Source organism: Watersipora subatra, chromosome 10, assembly GCF_963576615.1.
Source record: "Watersipora subatra chromosome 10, tzWatSuba1.1, whole genome shotgun sequence".
Classification (NCBI taxonomy): Eukaryota; Metazoa; Bryozoa; class Gymnolaemata; order Cheilostomatida; family Watersiporidae; genus Watersipora; species Watersipora subatra.
Window position 1 is genome coordinate 43,877,794 of NC_088717.1, and position 7,284 is coordinate 43,885,077.

Genomic DNA, 7,284 nt, shown 5'->3' on the forward strand with positions numbered 1-7,284 from the left:
CCTTAAGTTGCGCAAATATCATTAAAGATGAACGTGCACAATATCTTAGTAAATTTTATCAGAAATTATTGATATTTTTTGTCGTTCATGATGATTTTTGATGTTTGAGGTGATCTGAGTGACAGCATGTTTCAAGATTAAAATCGCCAAAACTTGATCGTGATTAAAACTTGCACACGGTTAAACACTTATTCAAGCAAGTGTGATTATGTTGCAGAAGCACTGACAGAAACGAAACGCATAATGTTGCAACTTGTACACAATAACTGATCAACTATAGCAACCAGTGATGTCATTTCGGCCCATATTTTTCCCCCGAGCGTTATAACTGCAAGTTTTGTCGATTTTATTTTTGAAACATCCTCAAAAACCAAAAACAATCGCAAATGTTAAAAAAATACCAGTACTTTCTGATAAAACCTACTAAAATTTGTCTAAGGTCATCTTCAAGCATACATGTAGTTTATGCAGAAACTGCCCTTAATGAAGCAGCGAAATAAGAAATGTTATGTCTGTGTTACAATGTTAATTGGTACAGTTAATTTGTATGACACTGAGAAAGAATTATCATGCATGAAGTTTCCTCCTGCCTAATTTTAATACATTTATGTAAAAAGAATCTGATCAAACTAAACAATGGCACATGTCTGTCATACTATTTTTAATTGTGGATACAATAGAGCAGTGAGCTCTCTATTTAAGTCAGCTATATGTGTTTATATTTTGCCCTGCCTTGGTAAATATGGGTTCTTTTATTTGTAGTTGTTTTGTAATTTTGTACTATATTATGATAATTACATAAGACAACTAAACGTATATTTAACTATACAAGGCCAAATCGCTGTCACAATATTTTTAATTCTGAAAACAATTGTGCTTATATTTTGCCACCACCTGAGTAAGGAGGGGTTCTACTGTTTGAATATAATCGACGACTTCACAAAGTGAGCATGAGAGACCTGTTCACTCAAAGTGCTAGTTACATGAGTTATGAGTAAACGACAGACTTACTCGTAAGTTTTAATGAGTATCTGTACTCAAACGCAAAGGAATGAATGTACGAGGTAACACGTATCGTTGTTAGAAGCAAATCACAAAAATAAGGCAAATACACTTCAAGGTCATCATAAACTTGTTTTAGAAAACTTATAAATTTCTGTAATGAGATGAAAAATAAAATTTACAAAACATTAAAAAGGATATATATTAAAACATTAATATATATCCTTATATGACCTTATATAACTTATGTATGTGCTACCACCCATTCCAAATTCTTCCTTTTTAATAATGTTTTTTGCTAAAAAATCTGAATCGAAAGATTTGGTGTTTGCAAAGCATACAAAAATTATTTTGACATATCTTTATGAAAAAAGCGTACTCCAAGAATTAATCACAGCAGAATCATTTAAAAATAGATATATATGATTATTAATTACATAAAAACATTTTATTGAAGATTGTATTTATGATCCAACTGTAGATGCTTTTCGGGAGCTGATACTCAAATCTTCACTTTGACCGTAGCCTGGACAGGTTTCGAACACAGATGACAATTATTCATCACGATCTCACAATGGCTGCAGGTAGCTGTCAAAGTAAAATAAGATAAACAACCAGCAAATAGTTAAAAGAGGAATACGGCGATTTCAAACAGCTTTAACATTGCTTTCGATATTCTAGTGTCCAACTATTTTAAACTTTAAAAAAACCTTTTCAACTTTTAAAAAGTATGAAAAAGTCATAAAAGCATGAAAATGCGCAAAATATATTAAGCATTTGTCTATAATGGTAGTATGCACTCCCTTCTAATGATTCTATTGGGGTGTGTACTTGTGTGTGACATCATTTATTGTCTGTATAGCAGAAGTAACAATTATAACGCTATATCTCAATTTTACTTTTTTTATTAAAATTTTTAATTTTTAATAATGTTCTTAATGTGTTTGTTTCTACATTAAAGATGAATTTAAACAAAATTTTAGTATATTTTATTACAAAGTAACATTATTTTTTTATCATTTTAGATCGTTTTTTATGCTTGAGGTGATCGGACTGCCTGGATGTTTCAAGATTAAAATCAATAAAACTTGATTAAAAAGCTCATAAGAAAGTTATATGTGAAAGGACGTCACTAGTTGCTATTGTTGCTATAGTTGATATCAGCTACTGCGCTCAAGTTGCAGCATTACATCCCTCTATTCCTATTCTATTCCCTCATAATCGCACTTTTGCTTGATCTGAGTGTTTAAACTGCCATCCTGTTTTATTGACTTTCATCTTGAAACATCCTGGCAACCAGAACAGCTCAAGTATCAAAAACAATCACAAATGATAAAAAAATATTGACAATTTTTGATAAAATTTACTAAGGTTTTGTGCAAGTTCATCTTCAAGTTAAGTTTTTGTGGTGGAATGACACGAAATGAATTAGAAAAATTTAGCAATTATTCCGAGTTGTGATGAAAATGAAATAAAATTGGGAAAGATTTCCTCAGAAACTCCTTCAAAGCTGGTCGCAGAGCCATTGTGAACAGAGATGCAAGGCAAAACATTTAAAGCAAACTTTTCAATAATCAGGATAAGAATTGTTTTAGCTAAATGCATTTTAAGAAAAAGGATAAACAACCAATTAGAACAGCTCACACGCTAATCCTATAAACAGGTCCATACAACTTATAGATACCTGTAGAATTACAACGAGTGCTTTATTTCTTAACGATAATAGGCCACTGACAAAGCATTGTTGCAGGGTCCTTTTCATTTATTATATTTAGGAATTTAGAGAAGATTTTAGGGCTGTAGGTGAGTTTTTAGTATGTAATAGTTACATGTAATATGTAATAGTTACATGTAATATGTAATAGTTGGTATGTAATATTTTTGCTTCTCATCAGACTTACCAAGGTGTTTGCATGGAAGGTTTAACACTTCTGCAGGTCTTGTTTGACACTTTCGGCATCTTAACCTTCGTATAAACTCCTCATCAGTTATTGCCACATCTGAAATAATTAAAAAAAATTTGCGATCGGTATAAGCGCTCTTTTATGTGATTTTGAACTCCTTTTATGTATACCAAAATGTGTACATCAGAGGAATTCGAAAATCCAAAATCAGTTCAGAATCAATTCCTACATACATTCTTTAATCAAAATTCCGAAATTAACATACTATAAAATGGTAAGCGTGATGAAATATAAAAAAGAATATATGTACTTGTTGGTACATGATAAACATTCATAAAATAACATTGTTTGTTAGTAGAATAAATTTATTTAAATTTTTGACTTGAAAAAGATTAGAAAAATCTAGCAGCTGATGAAAGCAAAAATTTCAATGGCCGCAGTGCTGGTTAACACTGATTTTGTACTACTGAACTTTGCCTGGCCAACAGAGGGTAGCAGCAAAGCAAATAGTTTGCAAACTAAAAAAACAAAAGAGAAAACTGCATCACATCTGCACAAAACGACAAAGAGAAACTAGAGAATGAGGAAAAAGATTAGAAAGAATTAAACCTAAACTAAAAGCTATTATAGACTTACATAATTTTTCATTCAAAATATGTCAAACTGTGAAACCTTTGCGTTTGTGTTACACAAACATTAAAATTCGTTTTGGCATAGCATAGAAAGGCCGACCAAAGTGTTTTTCACTTGATATGAGAGCTTATATCTTATAAAAACTCGATATGAGCGCTTCTGCATGTGTGGCTGCAAAGCAGTAGGAAGTCTTATTTACAGTAAAGCATTTATGAGTGGCTGAAAATTTTTAGCATAAATACATCTGCTGCTACTTAAGGGCTGTCTTTTTTGCTCTGACTCTTCACTTGGGCCAGGAGCTTTAATTGGCTCTGTGTGAGAAACATTTATAATTCTCTACCTACATGAACCACATTGTATTTTTGAAAAATTACATTATATCATAATATATTATAAATTATACATTATAAAAATATATAATTTATAATATGTTGTATATAATACATTATTATATATGATAAATATATATAATATATTTAATATTAATACATATATGATGATATATATATTATTATATATATATACACCGATATAAATAGAGTGTATATTTGTTATGAAGAGAAAAAAAATTTAGTAGCTCTTTTTGCCGAGGAAAAAAAGCTTTCTAGCTTTTACTATATTTTACTCAAAATTACTAAGAATTTTAATCAGTATGTCAATAGAAACTAATATTCTGTTAGCAGCAGTTTTCCATTTTTCGATCAGTTGGAAATGTTCTCAGTATTTTGGCAATACCTCAAAAACTAATAATCTTATCAACTTGAAACTTCGGCATGCTCGAAACACATTCCACAAAAAGCACCAAAATTCTCGTAATCTTATATAAACCGAAAATACAGAAAATCAACATGAAACTATGAAGCTGAGTTTTCTCTGGGCTTAGGGAAAACAATTCCCCGGATTATCTCAGGTCCAGGTTTCAGTGTTATTGATTTTAGTTATCAAAAATGTCTGACACCAAAAGATTTAAATCCTAAACTTCCTTTAATTTTCTGACTAATCAAATCAAGTGATTGATGAGCTGAGATTAAATAGTTTTTCATTCAACTTTATCAACATTGTTGAAAGCAATGCTAGGTTGAAATACACTTGAACTTTTCAAAGATACAACATACCATTTATACTTATAAAAAACTCCTAATAAAGCTAAGTGTACCGCCATTTGTAAAGATTGCTCATCGATCAATATACGCCTCATGAGTTATTTAGGCTTCCTTATAATAAAATGGCTATGAACAGGAAATATTACTCAATGAGTAGCATTGACTAACGATGAGGTTACTAACGCTATTCCACTATTTATGCAAGAAATGACTTGCCCTGCTAGACTGCTAAATGCTAGAGAGATCCACAGACTTTTCAAAGCAAATAATTTGAATATTAAAAACATGGACAGACTCTTCCAACTGAACACCAAAGATTGAAACAGGTTTTTCTAAATATAAATGCAGCTAAAGGCTAAGGAGTGGAGACATGGACCAAATTTTCCAGCTACAAAACGGAATGATGGATAGACTTTTCTAACTTGAGAGTTGAGCGCTAAATATATAGACAGTCTAGACAAAATGTTAGCAAAATTCCAACCAGACAATTTGAACAATAAAGACAGAAACTTTTTGAACTAAACAACCTATTACTAAAGCTTAACGGTTGACTTGCAACAAAATTCACATTACAGTTATTTGGTATCAACAGATTCACCATGTCTTCCTCTGTTGTGTTGTAGGTGCCAAATATGTGGAAATGTTCTTACAAGTTCTTAAAGCTCAAAAACGAACAGTTAATCGCAGCTATCACGAAAATAAAATGCCGTAGTTTGGAATCCAATTCAAAACTACGACTCAAATGAGACCAATGATATACAGCCTGTATATCAGGGCTGTATATCATAGATGAGACGTAACTGAACATGATGGCTTCTGTTTGAAGTTTACTAGTGAAGTCCACAACGTTTATAGACTGAGACTCTACTACAGAACTTCCGGCAACCTGCCATAAGAAAGCTATTAATGGTCTTTTACCAAGTCTGTCTGAATCAGAAACCCTTGAATCCATTTCCAGATGGCTCTGTTCTTTTACAGCATAATAAAGATGATGAAGAAGTAGTGATAAGACGCAACAAGATGGTATGAGCTCACAGTTTTTCATAGCTGAACGGACATTGAAATCCGCCAGTAAATAGTATAGCTATTAACAAGAACTTTGCTAAAGTTTTACCATTGTTTCATAATACAGAATATGACTCGTGCAGGCATCTCATATATAGCCTTCTTTAAGCATTTTGTTGAATTGCTAATATAGACCTACAAAGTTTTTCAAACATCTGTTTAAAAGACAGAACAGCTTGTCAAATCGCTCTAAACCGACTAGAAACGCCCACATTCTTACCTGCCATAGTTGCTTTGCCTGTCGCGTTAAAGAGAAACTGTACACTAACTACTATAGCTCATCGTCTTGGCGCATCGTTCTAAGGCGGCGGTGCATTCTTGGAAATTCCATTTTCCTAATGCAAGGTTAGTTTGCAGTTTGTTGGAATTCCCAATTTCCTTAGTGGGAATTTTGATTAGCGTATACGCGTATATAGTGTGCATACGTGACATTGCTTATGACAAGGCCAATCTCTAGTGAATTGTTACAAACTGAGAAACATTGTAAAAGCCCAAATATGAGCTGGCTCCTAAATACCATGTCACGTTGTTTAAGCTAATAATTAGACAGTATTGATGAAGGTTTACTAAAGCATGGTTGAATGCCTGTGAATTTTACTACTATTAGTTTCATCTGGCTAACGTTAGTGAAAAAGTCAATCTATTCCCATTAACCATGGTCAGGTGATTAAAAAAAATGACTATCCCTATGATAAACGCAAAATGCTTAAAGCTGAACCTATGCAACATTTTAGTAGGTTGCATCTGAACGTATCGGTGTTGTGCTATTATTTGCAATTGTTTTTAATGTTTGAGATGATCTGACTGCTAGGATGTTTTTTATTGAAATTGACAAAAATTGAAATTGACAAAACTTGATCGCAGTTAATACGCTTAGAAGAAAAATATGTACGAAAAGGTGTGGCTAGTTGCTATCATTGCTATAGTTGATATCTGCTATTGTGTTCAAGTTGTAGCGTTATGTGCCTCAATTTTGTCAGTCTGTTTACAACTATAGACGTTATAAACCCGCTTCCGTTTGATCTGACATTTTTAAATTGAATAAAGTTTTGCCAATTTTAATCTTGATACATGTTGGCAGTCAGATCACCTCAAACATCAAAAACAATCGCAAATGATAAAAAATACCGATACTGTTTAATAAAATCTACAAATATTGTGTGTAAGTTCATATTTAATCAAGTGTGATTATGCTGTGTTTCATTTGAATGTAGCAATATTATTGAGTTTTATTTAGTTGGAATTAATTTTATATAGTCCTATCACAATTCTTTCTGATTGCATGTACGAGGGAATGATAATATTGATGATAGTGCATTATGTAACACCACACCATTTTACTCGTAGGATATCATATTTATTTGTGCCCAAGTATGTTCTAATGAAGATCTTTGTCACTTGCAAATGCCTGTCAATACGCAAGACTATACGATAAAAAGGCACAGTGCTAGTCAAAGAATGCACTGTCTAAACACTCTTCACAAAGCAAACATCCTATCATTAGGCTAGGCAATGTTTTTCATGAAAATGCCTTTTGATTAAACTCGAGACAAAGACTTCACTTGAGTCAAAACTAT

The 7,284-nt window shown here is 32.2% G+C and overlaps 1 long non-coding RNA gene across 1 annotated transcript; it reads right to left on the bottom strand.

Moving 5' to 3' along the window:
* Positions 1 to 1,125: 1,125 nt before the first annotated feature.
* Positions 1,126 to 5,991, bottom strand: LOC137406546 (uncharacterized). Its single transcript, XR_010979896.1, has 3 exons — positions 5,928 to 5,991; positions 2,904 to 3,002; positions 1,126 to 1,590 (listed from the first exon to the last, which is right to left on the bottom strand). It is a non-coding gene; the product is annotated as an uncharacterized lncRNA (long non-coding RNA).
* Positions 5,992 to 7,284: the final 1,293 nt, after the last annotated feature.